The following is a 17,029-nucleotide window of genomic DNA, read 5'->3' as shown; positions in this document are numbered from 1 at the left end:
AGTAGCACCACCATCAAGTCTACCAAGCTCATCGACTCCTTTACCGGTTCTCTGGTCACTTCCAGATTTATTCCGAAACATCTTGCACGATATCCACCACATGGAGCAATTAGAGCAGAAGCATTTTGAGTGGATAGCGGCAAAGTGAGACCCCGGCCTAGCTCCTGAGGCTTCATCCGAGCTAGTTGGGGAGGAGTATGATGAAGGTGACCCACCCGTTCCTGATACCACCAGCTGAAGGTGGCCCCGAAGTTCTCATTCTCCCGGATCCTAAGCAAGCACAGAGGACCGTGCAAGAACTAAGTGTGGGGGAGGATCAACTTCGTGGGGGTAAAAAATTTCTTTTCTCAAAACACTTTGCAGTACTCTTAGTTGTGTTTGTATATATCTCTTTATAGTTCATAGTTATATGGTAGTTAATGCTTGCATGTTGCATACTAGAATGAATAAGTTTGGTGAAACACCATGGAATTTCCATGAAATATTTCTTAGGGTATACCATCCGTTGAATTGAAAAATTTTGTGTTTTCTAACTTGCTTGAAGTTTTCTGTTTGTGGAACATAGGAAAGAGCTAGAATAACATACCTTGTAAGATTTGAGCCTTGACAGATGGTTGCATTTTTCAACCATAATGTTTGTTCTGGTGTGATTTTACTCCTTTTTTATTGTGATAATTGATTTGCATAATTCTTTATATCCTGTATTTATTGTTTGGATGCATTTAGCATGATTGAGGCCATCTTTGATGTTAAACTCACTAACCTATATGGCCAACCTTGTACTCACCATTGTGAACCCCTGTCGAGCCTGTAATTCCCTTTTGTTATGATTTTAGCACATTATTACCCCTTAAGCAAAAAACCATTGATGTCCTTGAATTACTCTTTGATTAGCTTAGGTGGATAAGTGTGTATATTTTAAGTGTGGGGGAGAATTGTTGGGAAGCATTGGTGATAGAGGCATCAAACTTATTGTGAAAATTGGCAATTGAAAAATGCTCATGTGTTCTTTATTTTAGGTCATATACATCTCTTATGCTAACAAAGCCAAGAAATAACAATTTCAAAAAAAAATTGTGCATAATAGAAAGTGAAATAAAAAGTTTAAATAAAAGATGCATATGTTCATATTTTGAAAAGGAGATGCATGAGTAAGGTGAGATAGGAGGAAAACTTGGGTAGCTAGGTTGCATTGTTATGAGTATATAGGAGATATAAGATTAGGTGGACACTTAAGCTAATCAAAGAACTAATTCTTTAAGTCCACTTAACCATATTTATCCTACCAAATCCTGGCCCCATTACAACCCTCAAAAGACCTCATGATATTTGTCTTTCATGCATCAAATGCTAGTTGATTGTTAAATGAAGATCAAATCTTTAAAAAGCATGATAAAAGGAGAATTGAGTGGTTAAAACCCTAAACACAGAGCGAATTGAGTGAATACACATCCGGTGAGGGGTTCGATCAATCAATTCTATGTTCTTGCATTTCATGTTGTATATTCTTGCAAGTTGTGTGTTGATTAGTCTTGAAAAGTTCAATTCAATCCTTTGGATATTGATTTTAGTGCATAAACTCTTTGCATTTGCCCCAAAACCTTCTTGTGATGGATTGGAATTTCATGGTTTGTTTTACCAACTCTTTGCATAGTACATATTGGTAGTAACCTTTAGGATAGTTACATGCATTTAGGTAGTACTTAGAATAATTCGTTTTCCTTTCATCTATCTCCTTTGAATATGTTTAGCATAAGGACATGCTAATGTTTAAGTGTGGGAAAATTGATGAATCCATATTTGATGATGATTTTTGGTTGAAATTGAATGAATTTTATCATATAAGCTTGCACTTATTCTGCTAAATAGCATGCATTTGAACATTCTTCCTAATTTGTGCTTGATTATGAAAATATGCTCTTTTGTGCCTAATTTGATTAGTTTTATTCCATTTTCCTTCCATTCGATGCCTTGATGTTATTTGTTAGTGATTTCAGAGGTATAAGGCAGTAATGGCTTGGAGAAAATGGAAGAAGAGCATTCAAAGTGGAGGAAGCATGAAGAATCAAAGGAGAAGAGCTCAGCCTAGTGTGCGTGCACACAGTCCTGCGTGTGGACGCACAGCCATCGGATCAGAGCCACGCCAGCGCGTGAGCTGCGTTGCGCGTCCATTCAGGCATCGCTTAGTTTACATGCGTACAACCTCCTGTGCGTACGCAGGGGTCAAGATTTTTCGCAGAGTGTGCGAACGCACACGTCTGTGGATCCGCACAGGTGGACACACATGCCTTCATTAAAATAGCATATGACTCGCAATTTTGGTGGATTTGAGGCCCACTTCCGAAGCCATTTAGCTCATAAGGAAGGGAGAATGAAGACAATAGTATATCATAGCATTAGAGTAGCTTAGGAGTAGTGGTAGATAGTTTTTAGTGTAGTTTTTTTTTAAGTTTTTCATCATCTTCTCTACTAGGGTTTATACTAGGGTTTTTACATTCAAGTGCCATTTCAATTTTGATCTTGGATTTTTCTAATTCCCATTGTAAGTATCTCTTTATCATTACTCTTTATAGTTACATTGTTCTTACACTTTCTTATATTTCAAGTTATAGTTCAATTTCACTTCTCTCGCAATTTCTATTTCTTTTTAATGAATTTGATGTTTGATGATTGTTACATGCTTTCTTGAGTTTTTATTGTTGATTGAGATTATTTGTTGCTTTTGGTTTCAAGCCTTTTCTCATTTTTCTCATGTTTAAGCTTTTTGCCCACCAAGTGTTTGAGAAAATGCCAAGCATGATTTTGGGCTAGTTTTCTATCTGTTGGCTTGGGGAAAGTGAGCCATTGGCTTCCTAGAGTTGGAATGTCCAATATTTAGTGTCAATTTTGGATTGTTAATTGTTCTTGTTCCCACTAATGCTATGTTGTTGCTAAGTTAATTAGCAAGCAATTTAGGATTTGTGGGCTAAGAACACTTATGCTCATTTAACTTACTTTCTGATATGAGAGTTAATCAAGTGAGATTGATCCATTCTATTTGGCATAGTTGTGGTTCCAACAAGGAAAGGACCCTTAGCTCACTCCAAGCCAAGATGCTTTTTTTACTTCAATTTCTTTATACACATTTACATTAGCTCTTTTTATACTTTACTTGTCTATATTGCATAGTTACTTCATTAATTCCTTTATTAGTCCATTTATTACAATTTTGCATGTTCTTTCACTGCTTTATATGTTCATCCCTTTATTGAAAACCCCATGATCCTCACAACCAAGATTGCACACTCATTGGTCTCAAGTGTCCTTGGAAGACGACCCAGGAATTGAAACTCCCGGAACTGAATTGGTTTTGAATTGTGACATATCCTTTGGATCAAACATTTGATTTGGGGATTAATTGTTGGTCTAGATTATACTTTCATCGATAAGATTCTAATTTATGAAAACCTAGATCGACGGTGTAATCTGGCCCAACATCACGAACCCGGCCCTTATGCCTACCAAACAATAACTCATCAATCTTGATGATATCCACAATCAATCAGGCTCAATATCTTATTTCAAAATCATTCTTGGCACATTTACTTTTAAATAACAAACGTATTCAATTCACATATTTCTAAGAATCACTTTTCAAAACAGAGCCACTTTCCACATCTTTCCAAAACTTCGAAACAATTTCAAAACCATGCCAAATTCAAAATCTCTTTTGAAAGACTCAAAATCATTCATTTCTAAATCAGGATTTGGTCATAAAATTCCTCAACGGAGTCTCAAGACTTCAGGGGAGAATAACTTAACTCATTTCCTTAAATTCATTGAAAACCTCTGAAACCTTAACTTCTTGATTTGAATAAATAAAATAGAATTTAAACCAAAACCAAGTCTTGTATCCAAATATTCCGAACCAATTTTGAAAACCAACTTACTTAAACCAAAACCAAATCATTTAAACCAAAAATCAATTTCAATTTCATTCTTAAATTTGTTTCCAAAGGCTCGGAAATTGTTTCAGTTTTACTAAATCAAAGTTTTAGAGAATACTTCAAACTTTTCCTAAAATGTCGTGAAGTGAAATTAGTTAATCAAAATCCAAGTTTCTTTTAAATCCATTAAAACTCCTCCAAATTTGCTAACTTAATCAAATTCCAAAACATAATTATTTTCATCTTTAAATCGACTTTAAAACATAATTCTTTTCTAAAATAGTTTACATTCAAAATATAATAATTTTCTTAATAAAAGAGTTCAAACCTAATTCATTTATCAGTAATCTAATTCAAGGCATAATTCATTCTTTTTAAAATATCGTTTCAAATAAAGTTTCGGATTTTATAGAAATTTCGGCACAATCTCCCCTAAAACTTGAACTTTGCCACCCTTTCCGGGTCCCAACCAAACCAATCATCAACCCTTCTCAACGGGTTCAAGACCAAATTAGTTTCCAATAAAACCAAATCCAGACCTTTAAATATAAAGATCATTTTAAATCAACCCAATCAGAAATCTCAATATTAATAAAATTAGACATTATTTCAATCAAGCAAACAACCATATTCATCCAAGATAAATCAGACAATGCATAAGACTTACATAATCACCAGAAATACATTTCACACGTCATATCTATTTATAACAATTCCAATTTAAAATGAATTAGGCTTTTATAAATAGCCCCTATCTCGACAAGTTGAAACCATAACCCAAAATGCGTCGACGAGACCTTTTCTCTCAACCTGAAACCAAAAGCAACCACAAACTCAGTCCTTAATCGCTTTCACAACACTCACAGCAACTTAAAAGCGACATGCAACGCTCAGAACACGACCCTACATTACTAGAACCTCAGAGTTTATAACCAAACATGATAGAATACTAATGCAGAGGTTTCCGAAATATAAATACTTACCAAACTAAGAAAATAAAACAGCGGCGGTTACTGAACCGGTTTAGCGGCAGCCCCGGCAACCACCTCGAGCGGTAGCGGCCACCAGAACTCCGGCGATGATGACTATAAGAAACATGCAGTGATGATAAAGCTCCTGAAAACTCAAAGAAAATGAAAACCAACTTAAAACCCTTACCAGTAGTGGCTATTGGCAACAACAGTTTCGTTCACCGGCAACAGGGGCTTGCCCAGCGGCTAGAGGCTCAAGCAATGGCGGATCTGGCGGCGACGGGTCCTCCAACGACGGAAGAACGCGGCAACTCTTCTCTTTCACATTCTGGCTCCTGATGGCAACGCACTTCACGGCGGCAGAGCAAGCATGAACGGCGACGACGGGGGCTGGATGTGACAGCGCGAACGGCGGCGATGCCTTCCTCTTCTCCCCGTCGCTCTCCTCCTCCTCTAGTGTGCGACGATGACGTGGCTACGGTGGCTTCTCCCCTGCTCACGTCTCTGCTCCTCAACGACGGCCAAGGCGACGCGACGGCGTGGCCCACCAGCTCCGGCGCCCCTCCACTGGCGCTCCTTCTGTAAGAACTGCGAATTAATTAACCGATTAATTAATATAAAATAATAATAATTTAATTGCCCGAATTAGGTTCAAAATTTTAGAATATTAATTAGAAAATTTTAATATGATATTTAGACTCAGTAGATTTTTCTGAGTTGGAAAATATAATTTCTGGGAAAAATTGCATAAAAACGCGTACCGGTAATTTAACCGACAGTACTGGCTTAGATTTGTCCGGTACTGTGCGAGCGCAGTGAAACCAGTAGAAAACTTAGGAAATAAATTAAAGTTGGAAACCAGGCACTAAATTTAAAGGTTTGATATGAAATTGGGCAAAACGGGCCAAAAACGCTAACGGGTTAGACCAGGCCCAAGTTGGGCCCAAGCCCATCATATAAATACACTCACATGAACCCTAACAAGCCCATAACCTCATTAAACACCAAACTTCCAGCTGCATTGAGAGGAGAGGGAGAAGAGAGCTAAAATACTATTCACTCATCTCTTCTGGTGGCCATATCTCGAGCTACGGTGCTCCGATTCGCATACCGTCAGCGGCTACATGAAGCTCTCGCCGAGCCCGTTAGTTCTATCCCACTTGTGTAGGTAAGAACTTGAAATTCCCTTCCCAGTTTCGTACCCTTGTAAAATTCAAATTTTGGGGTTTTGATTTTGAGTGAAATCTTGTGTTTTGGGTGTTTAGGTACACTCTAGCACTTGATTACTATTGGGCTTTGCTTCCAAAACTATTGGGTAAGGTAAGAGTATCTTGAAACCTTGTGAAATTGTGATTAAGTTGAATCCTAGGTTGATTGGTTATAAAATTATGTGTATATATAGTTTGAAGTTGTGATTATTGGCATTTACTTGGAGCTTGGAGTTGAAATGATGGCTTGATTGAGTTTGAGAACTTGTGGAAGCTTGGTTGAGGTCAACTTGGTGATTTAGTGCATATTGGGCATCGGCTAAGGTATGGTTTCGATTTTCTCTATGTAATATATAAAATTTCTTGACACTTAGGCTAGTGACCCATAAGATAGGTTTGAATTGATATGGTTGTTGATTTTTATTGGTTGATGATGTATGATGAATTGATGTTGTTAATACTGTTAAATAATATTGTTGATGTATGATGTAAGATGAATTTGGATGAGTAATATTGTTGATTATTGATATGGAGTATGAATGAGGTTGATGATAAAGATTGATAGTAATAGAATGACGATTGATGAATGTGTTGGTGGAGGAATAATTATAGTGTATATATTTGATATTTGAGGATGAGAATAATGAAGTGTGAATGAAAATTTGGTATGAATAGTGAATTTTGACACAAAGGGTGAGTTATGAGGTAAATTGGAGTTTGGTATGGTTTTGGTTTTGGTTTGATTTTGGTTGAGAATTTTGGAAAGTTGAGAACTTGTGACTTTTTAGTAAAAATGAGTTTTGGACTAATTTTGACGGATCATATCTTGAGCTACGGTTATTGAAATTTGATGCATTTTATATCAAATAAAAGATAATTTAACAAGGTTTTAAATGGTTTAAATTTTGTGGAAATATAAATTTTGTAAAGAAAGATATGATCATTCAAAGTTTGGTGTTAAAATCTGAATTCTGTGCATGCTGCAGAATTGGTGATTTCTGGTTTGTGTGTGCACGCACAGCCTTGTGTGCACGCACACCCCATGAATTTTTGGACTTGTGCGCACGCACACACGGGGACATGGCTACTGATGGGAGCACTAGCACGCTCTGTGCACGCACATAACCAACGAAGTTCTGCAAGCTATGCGCACGCACAGCCCTGTGCGCACGCACACGTTGGAAGGTGCATTCTGTTGAGGGCGTTCGCACGCCTTGTGCAAGCGAACAGAATTGGAAAATTTTACACTTGTGCATATGCACACCTCTATGCATACGCACACATTTTGAAAATCCTCCTGGGCATGCGCACACACATCCCTGTGTGTACGCATATGCCCTGTTTTTCAACTAAACTCTTGTTTTTAACTGTTTCACCTTTCCAACAAGCTTGTAAACTTCTATGACACCTATTTAAGACTTTTGGCTTGGGTGGAATTATTTGGTATTACCTAGAAAAGTTAGAGAACAGAGGCTTAGGTTTCTGGTGTACTGAGTATGGGTTTGGTGGAGAGAGAAAGAAGAATAATATATGAATTGAGAAACTGATGAACTAATGAGTTCGTAATGGGAATTATGAATTGACAGTGGTTGAGATGAGTCAAGGACTTGGAGTTGCAGTGATGAAGCATTGATATAATAAAATAATGAATTTTTTAAAAACCACTGATGTAACATTTTTAAATTGAGATTGTTGAGACGCTATGCGCCTGCCAGGGACGGTTTGGTTGGATCCCGCCTGTCGAGGTAGCGGTAGCAGCGTAAGGGCGGTGGTTCGTCCCGCTTATGTTGAGATGTGAGGTCCGTGGCAAGAGTATCCCGCTCGCATCCCTTCGGATCACTAGAGTGTGCAGGCACAAAATCTTGGACGATGTTCCAAGCACCATATCTCGGGGGTTCCCAATTATGATTCCGAAGGGCAACATCTCTGATAAACCACTATTTTATGGTTTATCTTGTGCTCAATTGAATGGATTTTATCAACTTTTTACCCACTTATTCATACTATTTGCATGGTTTTACATTTGCCTTCCTAATTATGTGCTATGATTGAAAACGTGCTTCTTTGATCTTATATTTGCTTATTATTAATCCTCTCTTATTACCATTAGATGCCTTAATATGTGTGTTAAGTGATTTTAGAGATTACAGGGTAGGAATGGCTCAGAGGATGGAAAGGAAGCATGCAAAAGTGGAAGGAATACAAGAAGTTGGAGAAATTGCTAAGCTGTCCAGCCTGACCTCTTTGCACTCAAATGGCTATAACTTTAGTTACAGAGGTCTAAATGACGCGGTTCTAGTTGCGTTGGAAAGCTAACGTCTGGGGCTTCGATTTGATATATAACATGCCATAGTTGCTCTGACGCTAGGTGACGCGACCGCGTGCTCCATGCAGCCGCATTGCAGTGACGAAAATTAGCGTGTTTGAATTCGCAACCAACGAATTCTGAGCTGTTTCTGACCCAGTTCTCAGCCCAGAAAATATAGATTAGAGGCTATAAAGTAGAGGAATTGTATCCATTCAAAGAGAAGCTTTCTAATTCACAATTTTAGGATTTAGATGTAGTTTTTAGAGAGAGAGATTCTCTCCTCTCTCTTAGGATTAGGATTTAGGATTTTTCTTAGTTTTAGGAGTGACTCTCAATCCCAGGTTCAATGTTCTTTTTATATATTTTTCTAATTTAATTTATGAACTTTTCCATGTTAGAATTGATATCTTCATTTAATATAATTTGAGGTATTTCAGAATTATGATTGTTCTCTTTAATTTATTAATGCTCTTTGTTTATCCAAATTATTTTCATTCAAGTTGACTTTTTTCCCTTTTGGCTTTGGTTGAGTCATTGGAGACACTTGAGTTATCAAACTCATTGTTGATTGAAAATTGGATTTCTTCATTTCCTTAATTCAAGTTCCAATAACTCTAGCCTTTCCCAAAGAAAGACTAGGACCTGAGGAATAAAAATTAATTCATCCACTTAACTTACCTTCATAGTTAGAGGTTAACAAAGTGGGAGAAAAATCCAATTCTCATTACAATTGATAAGGATAACCAGGATAGGACTTCCAGTTCTCATACCTTGCCAAGAGTTTATTTTATAGTCATTTATTTATTTTTATTGCTTTGAAAATATACCTGTGCCCATTGCCCAAACTCCAGAACCCCAATTTACAAACTCATAACCAATAATAAGAACATACCTCCCTGCAATTCCTTGAGAAGATGACCCGAGGTTTAAATACTTCGGTTATCAATTTTAAAGGGGTTTGTTACTTGTGACAACCAAAACGTTTGTACGAAAGGATTTCTGTTGGTTTAGAGACTATATCTACAACGCGACTATTTTTATAAAATTCTTTACTGGCAAAAATCCCAACATCAAAATGGCACCGTTGCCGGGGAATTGCAAACGTGTGCCTTATTATTGGTTATTGTAAATATTTGCTTTTTGCTTGTTTATTTGTTTTCATTTTTGTTTTTATTTTTGCTTTTTCGTAAATTAAGAGGTTATTGGTTTTATTTAGTTATTAAAAATTTTTCAAAAAAATTTGTTCTGTGTTCATCTTGATCTTCAAGTTGTTCTTCGTGTTCATCTTGACCTTCAAGTTGTTCTTATTTATTTTTTTCGTTTTGATCTAAAAATTTTAAGTTTAGTGTGATTTTATTACTTTTCTATGTCCTCATTAAATTCAAAAATTCAAAATTTAAAATTCAAAATTTCAAATTTCAATTTTCAAAACTCAAATTTAAATTTCAAAATTCAAATCTTTTTCAAAAAATAATATCTTTTTCAAAATTTTATCTTATCTTATTTCAAAAATCAAATTTCAAAATTCAATATTTAAATTTCAAATTTCAAATTTCAAATTTCAAATTTCAAATTTCAAAAATTCAAAATTCAAATTTCCAAATTTCAAATTTCAAAATTTAAAAATTTAAAATTCAAAATTTAATTTTCAAATTCAAAAATTTAAATTTCATATAACCTTTTAATTTCAATTTGTTTTTATTTTCATTTTTAATTTTTAATTACTATTATGAGTTCTCACCCCTCTCGCTTTGAGTTTGGTTCTAATGTTGTTGCAAGGAATGGAAATTATAACAGGAACATGCATCAAGGTCAAAACAATCAGAGATAGAAGGAGCCACGAGGATCTGATCGACCCTTCCGGCAACAACACCTTCCACAGTACCACAGACAAAGACCATTCCACGATGCATACCAAGACAATAGCTATGGTGGACCCTTCCCTGACAACCAACATCCACCAAATTACTATAGTCAAGAGCCATTCCAGGGGGCATACCAAGATGATAGATATGATGGACCCCCATCATATGCCTATGAACCTCCTCAACACAACTTTGAACCACCATATTCACAAGCCCCTTTCCACCATTCACCTCCATATGACCCTATCCCGTATCCACCATACCAACCACCTTATGAGCCAAATGAACCATACACAGAACCACCACCATTCCAACACAACTACTCTCATGAACCACCACCTCAATATTTACCATCTCCATATCATTATCAAGATGAACCACCTTCCTATTATGAACCCCTCTCTCCCAACCAATGAATCCTCATATCCACCCCAACCTCCAATGGATGACAGACTTCGTGTTATTCTTCAAAGGCAAGAAAGGATGAATAAGAGTGTGCTAAATTTTGCGACCGCCTTAGGCGAGTTAGTAAATATAATAGCTTCCCAATATCTGAGCACTCAAAGAACTCCCATGGCTACATGTAGAGAATCAAAAGAAGAGCAAAGCATGAAGGAGACACTAGAAACTGCAGTGGACAATGAGGAACATGGCTTTGTATTGGAACAAGTAGAGGAAGTCATAATAGTTGCAGAGGAAGAAGTGGTTGAAGACTTAGGAGATGCTGAATCTCCATGGGAAAGTCAAGACATAGAACCTCCTTCCAAGGCGATTGAAATTGATGCTGAGGAGGGTGTACAACCTCCAAGGCATATTGACGCCAAGGCATCTTAGGCGAGTTTCACTAGCATTTTTCTGTTAGTTTTAGTTGTTTTATGCACTTTCTTGAGCTTAAAGTAACCAAGAATGGTTAAATGAATAACAAAGCAATGAACCATCCAAACAGTATGATTTTTATGCAAATTTCATGAGTTTTTAGTTATATTACTTGAATGCTATGAATGGAAGATTCTCATGAAAATTTGCAAGACTTTGATGCAGTTGTTTGGATGATTTCAGGGAAGAAGAGGCTAGGCAAGGAAGCAACAAAAATCAATAAAGGAAGCTTGAATATCACATGTGGAGTTTAAGTTCCAGTTTAAGCTTAAACTGGAACTTAAACGGCCAAAATCATGAAAGCTGAGAAAAGGGTGAAAGTGGCGTTTAACCTCCAGAAAGTGGCGTTTAACCTCCAGTTTAAGTTTAACCTTAAACTGGAAGTTAAACGCCAGAAATGGGAAATGCACCAGGGAGCCATTTCCACGTTTAAGCTCCAGTTTAACCTTAAACTGGAGCTTAAACGTGTTCGACCAAGTTTTCTCCTCCAGGGTTGCTTTCTCCATTTCCACGTTTAAGCTCCAATTTAACCTTAAACTGGAGCTTAAACGTGTTCGACCTCCAGGGCTACCTTTCTCCGCTTCCACGTTTAAGCTCCAGTTTAACCTTAAACTGGAGCTTAAACGTGTTCGACACCTCCAGGGCTACCTTTCTCCGCTTCCACGTTTAAGCTCCAGTTTAACCTTAAACTGGAGCTTAAACGTGTTCGACCTCCAGGATGGCTTTCTCTATTTCCACGTTTAAGCTCCAGTTTAACCTTAAACTGGAGCTTAAACGTGTTCGACCTCCAGGGCTGCCTTTCCTATCTCCACGTTTAAGCTTCAGTTTAACCTTAAACTGAAGCTTAAACGTGTTCGACTACGTTACCCTCCAGGGCTGCCTTCTTCCATTTCCACGTTTAAGCTTCAGTTTAACCTTAAACTGAAGCTTAAACGTGCTTCCACAAAAGGCATCACTGGAAGTGTCTGGCGTTTAAGCTGCAGTTTAAGCTTAAACTGCAACTTAAACGCCACTATTGGAAAAGGTTTCTGGGCCAAAAATATTGCAGTTTAAGTTAGCTTTTGAGCACAAACATTAACTTAAACTTACTCTGGTATGAAACCCAATTGAATATCATGGTTTATGGGATTGGGCCTGAAGGATTGATGAGTCTGGAATTTCAATTTGTTGAGTCATGTGTCATTACTTGATTATCACTAAGTTGGCTCAATGAATGTTACAGAATGTGGATCAGCAGCCTCATCAAGATTATGGATCATAAACCCAAAGCAAAAGGAAAGCAGGGAGAGGCCTCAAAGCCCAAGAAACACAACAGAAGCTCAATATAGAAAGTGTATAAATAGGATAGAATTTAAGTTACGACTACTTTGACCTTTTCATTTTGCTAGTTTTCATACCTTTGTAATTGAATTCAGAGCTATGACTCACTAAACCCCCTTTCATTGGGTTAGGGAGCTCTATTGTAATTCAATGAATCAATAATAGTTTATCTTCTTCTTCAATCTTTTCTCTTGAATTTTGTTAGAAAGCTTCTCGATCTAATTCCATTGGGTAGTTGTCTTGGGAAAGAAACTACCCATAATTGGAATCCTTCGGAACCTTGGGAAAGGAATGGAGGATTCATGCTAGAGAAGCTTTCTCACAGTGAATTGGATTGGGGTTTGGATGGATATTGTGACATGTAATCCTACCAAATTGTGGTTCATGAAACTGTGTGGTATAATCAGTGATCGAGCATCATCTCTTCTTATGAACATTTAAACCAAGGGATTGGGAATTTGTTTGTTTTTAGAGAGAATTGGTGAGCCAAGGGATTGGGATCCAATCATATAAGATTGCCAAGCAAAATTCAATGAACGCATTGGTTGAGGAAGAGATAAACATGTTTTGATTCGGAGATCTCAATATCTCCTATAACCCAATGAATTCCCCATCTCCGATTTCCACTTTCTCTTTACATTCTGCAACTCAATTCATGCAATCACCCCCATTCCCTTTTAATTTCAGCAATTTGGCTTCTGCTCTTTAATTCATGCAATTTAAGATTCCGCCATTTCAATTTCTTGCCATTTACGTTTCCCGCCAATTTTACATTCCGCAATTCTCATCTAATTCTTGATTCCGCTCAACTAGACACACTTCTAATCCGAATTGCTCATTCAACCAATCCTTGTGGGATTCGACCTCACTCTATTGTGAGTTTTTACTTGACGATAACCGGTGCACTTGCCGGAAGGAATTTTGCCGATCGTGCAATTTCCTAAATCGTGGCATAACTAGTTTATGCGCATCACATATCATGATTAAGGACTTGGAAGAGGTCGGTCAAGAGATGGAGATTAAAGAAGAAGAAGCACAGCCTCCCATGCCCTTGGTAAGTAATGAAGAAGAGATTGAATTGGAAGAAAGCTACCAAGAGAAAGAGGTTGAAATTAAAGAAGTTTGTAAAGAGGTGGAAGTTGTCAAAGAGCACAAGGGAGTGGAGATTGAAATCACCTTGCCAAAGTTATTGGAGACTCCTCCCCCTAAGTTGCCATCATCCTTCACAACATTCAAGTGGGTAAAATTCATATTCCTTAGCTTTCTAATCCCACTTGAATATGGGCTACTGGAGACAAATGGTCAACTTAGAGCTCTTTGTGGCATTAAGAGTAAGAGGAAGATGGCCAGTGGTAAGAATTGTCCTGCAAGGTTCATTATGGTTGGAAGCTTTAAGTTTAAACGCAAAGGTTGGTGTAAAGCTCAATTGAATGGGTCTAGGAAGCTGTTTGGATGCTTCAATGAGAATTCTAAAGCTGAACCACCCGGATGGAATCATGATAATCAACTTGAAGACGGGTGTAGAAACAAGATTTGGGATCCCGGAGGTTACTGGAAGTACAAACACTGGTGGGGATTCCTGGATGAATACAAGCATAAGCCACCATAACAGGGAGCTCACCAAATGTCCAACTTAAGGACTCTAACTAAAAGTGCTAGGTGGGAGACAACCCACCATGGTATGATCGTTCCTTTTTTATTTTTATTCAGTTTTATTTGTTTTCGAGTTTTATTTTATTTTGTTATATTGAACCTGGTGTTTTGCATCACATTCATATTAACACTGCATTCTGTATTTTTTTTAGAATAAAAAAAAAAACACGCATGCGACGCGGTAGCGTCGCTGACGCGTCCGCGTCACTAGTGCATTGGGAAGAAAAAAATCGAACAGAGAGTCACGCGATAGCATGGCTGGAGGCGTGCCTTTGGCACAAATTGATCCACGCGACCGCGTCGCTGACGTGTCCGCGTCATTTGAAAAATAGCTTCCCCACGCGTCCGCGTCACCCATGCGACCGCATGGCCCTGTAAATCGACGTAAAAAGGTGTATGGCCGAAAGTTGAGCTAGAATTGGGATGGACTCGTGCTGGAAGCCTAAACCCTACCACGCGAACGCGTTCCCCACGCGTCCGTGTCATTTTTAAAAGAAAGGCCATCCACGCGATCGCATCAACCACGCGATCGCGTCACCCCAAATTTTGGCAATAAGCAAACTGAACAGAGAATTGCGCGAACGCGAGGCTGCACTCGCGCCAATCGCACAAATCAGGCCATGCGATCGCATGACCTACGCGTCCGCGTCACCTGACCTTATCGCGCACCATGCGACCGCGTCACCCACGCGTCCGCGTCGCCTGCCGCACAACTTATCCAGATCAACGCCAAATATCATATCTTTTCTTCCCCCAAATCCTAATTTTTCTTTTTCATTCTTATTTCTTTCTTCTTTTCTTCTTCCTTCTTTAATTTCATTCTCTTTTACTTAATTGCATACTTTCATTCATTGCATTTTAATTTGGTGCATATTTTCTTTTCTAAATTTATTATTTTTTTTCCATTGGTGTTACAATTTTCTTATTCAACTGTTGCATCTTTTCTTGAATTTATTTTGGTGCTCAGTGACTTGTTTTACACTGTTGGGTAATATTATTTAAGTTAATGCTAATCTTTTATGATACTTGTATTAATTTTGCATTGACATTAATTTATATTGTCTTGCACTCTCTTCTCCTTTGTTGCAAATTCTGCACCACTGGTATGCCATGACTTCTATTGTTTTCTCACGTACATGTTGAAGCTTCCATGTAAATGAGACCCTTATCATTTGGCATTAACCCAACCATACTTCATTTATTTTCTTATCTCTATTATTGCGTTACCTTTCTTCCCTTTTTCTTTCAGGATGGCCACCAGGAAGAGAACCGGAAGACGTTTACATGAGGAGACAGACAAGTCCATCTGCAAAATCTTCGGAGAAAAGCGCCAGTTGGAATAGCCCGTCCACCTGCACATCTTAGCATGCACCGAGGACGGTGCAATCTTTAAGTGTGGGGAGGTCGATACCGATCTCCACGGGTTAGCCATATTCTTTTCAACACCATTGTTTTATTTTCTTTATTTGTTTATTGTTGCATCTGCATATTTGATTGCATATTTGTTTGATTTTATGCATTTAGTTACTACTTGGTTAAAGTAATATTTTCTTTTTCAAGAAATTTTATAGTATTTCACTATTTTAAAATCAAAATTTTTGTGTTAAATTTGTTTGAAGTTGTATTTGGAACATGATTTTTGAGCCAAAGAACACACAACCTGTGAGATTTTGAGCTTATTTATATGGTTACATTATTTAACCATAAATTTTTATTCCTGTGTGTTTCCTTCTCTATGATTGTAATCTATATTTTGTTCCAACCTATATGTCCATTATTTAGTGTATTTACATGCTTGCATATGATTGAGGCCATTGTTTGATTTTAGCTCACTTATCCCAAATAAGCCTACCCTTTAAATCACCCTTGTCAGTCACTTTGAGCCTTTTAATCCCCATTTGTTCTGTATTTTACCACATCACTAGCTTTAAGCAGAAAAACAATTAAATATCCTAATTGAATCTTTGGTTAGCTTAAGATAGGGATTGTGCAACAATTAAGTGTAGGAAAACTGTAGGAACTTGGGTTAATAAGGGAATGTATCATGTTTCTAATTTTGAATATTGGAAAATTTGGGTACCTACTCATGTAAAATAGAAAATTAAAAATTCCATATGCATTGATATGTTATTCTAGTTTTTATGTCTCTCTAAAAAAAAGAGAAAAAGAAAAAGAGAAAAAATATATAATATAAATAAATAAATAAGGGGACAAAATTACCCCAATGTTAAGTTAGTAAAAGATCAATGCATACGTGATAAAATTAAAGAAAAATTGATACATGAGTATGTAATGCAAAAGTGAAGACTATGGGTAGCTAGGCATGATTCTAGAGTTATATAGAGTATATGTATGTTAGGTGAAAGCTTAGGTTAATTAAAGATTCAATTTATAAAGCTCACTCAGCCATATACATATACCCTTACCCTTACCTTAGCCCCATTACAACCTTGAAAAGACCTCGTGATGTTTGCATTGGTATATTAAATATTGTTGATTGGTTAGGTGAAGAACAAATTTTAGAAAGCATGACTAGAGAAGAATAGAGTGATTGACCCTAGACACTTGAGAGTTAGAGTGATATACACTGCCAGTAAGGGTTCAGTGCTCAATTCTATGTTCCCTGCTTTCATGAGCTATCTTCTTACAAGTTTACTTGTCTTTTATTGTATAATTTGAATTAGTGAAATCTGATTTATGTTTGTCTTGGAGAACTTATTTATTTTTTTAACCAAGTAGGTAGAAACATTTGGCATGTAGTTGCATTCATATAGATAGGTTGCATTTCATATTAATCTACCATTCCTCTTCACTTTTATAGAACAGGCATTCATCATGTTCATCTTCTATCTGTTTGTTTGCTTTGCCAACTTGTAATTGCTTGCCTAATTGTATAACATGC

Source organism: Arachis ipaensis, chromosome B3, assembly GCF_059453495.1.
Source record: "Arachis ipaensis isolate K30076 ecotype BB chromosome B3, ASM5945349v1, whole genome shotgun sequence".
Taxonomy (NCBI): Eukaryota; Viridiplantae; Streptophyta; class Magnoliopsida; order Fabales; family Fabaceae; genus Arachis; species Arachis ipaensis.
The sequence above is the reverse complement of the archived record's forward strand: the minus strand, read 5'-3'. Positions refer to the sequence as shown.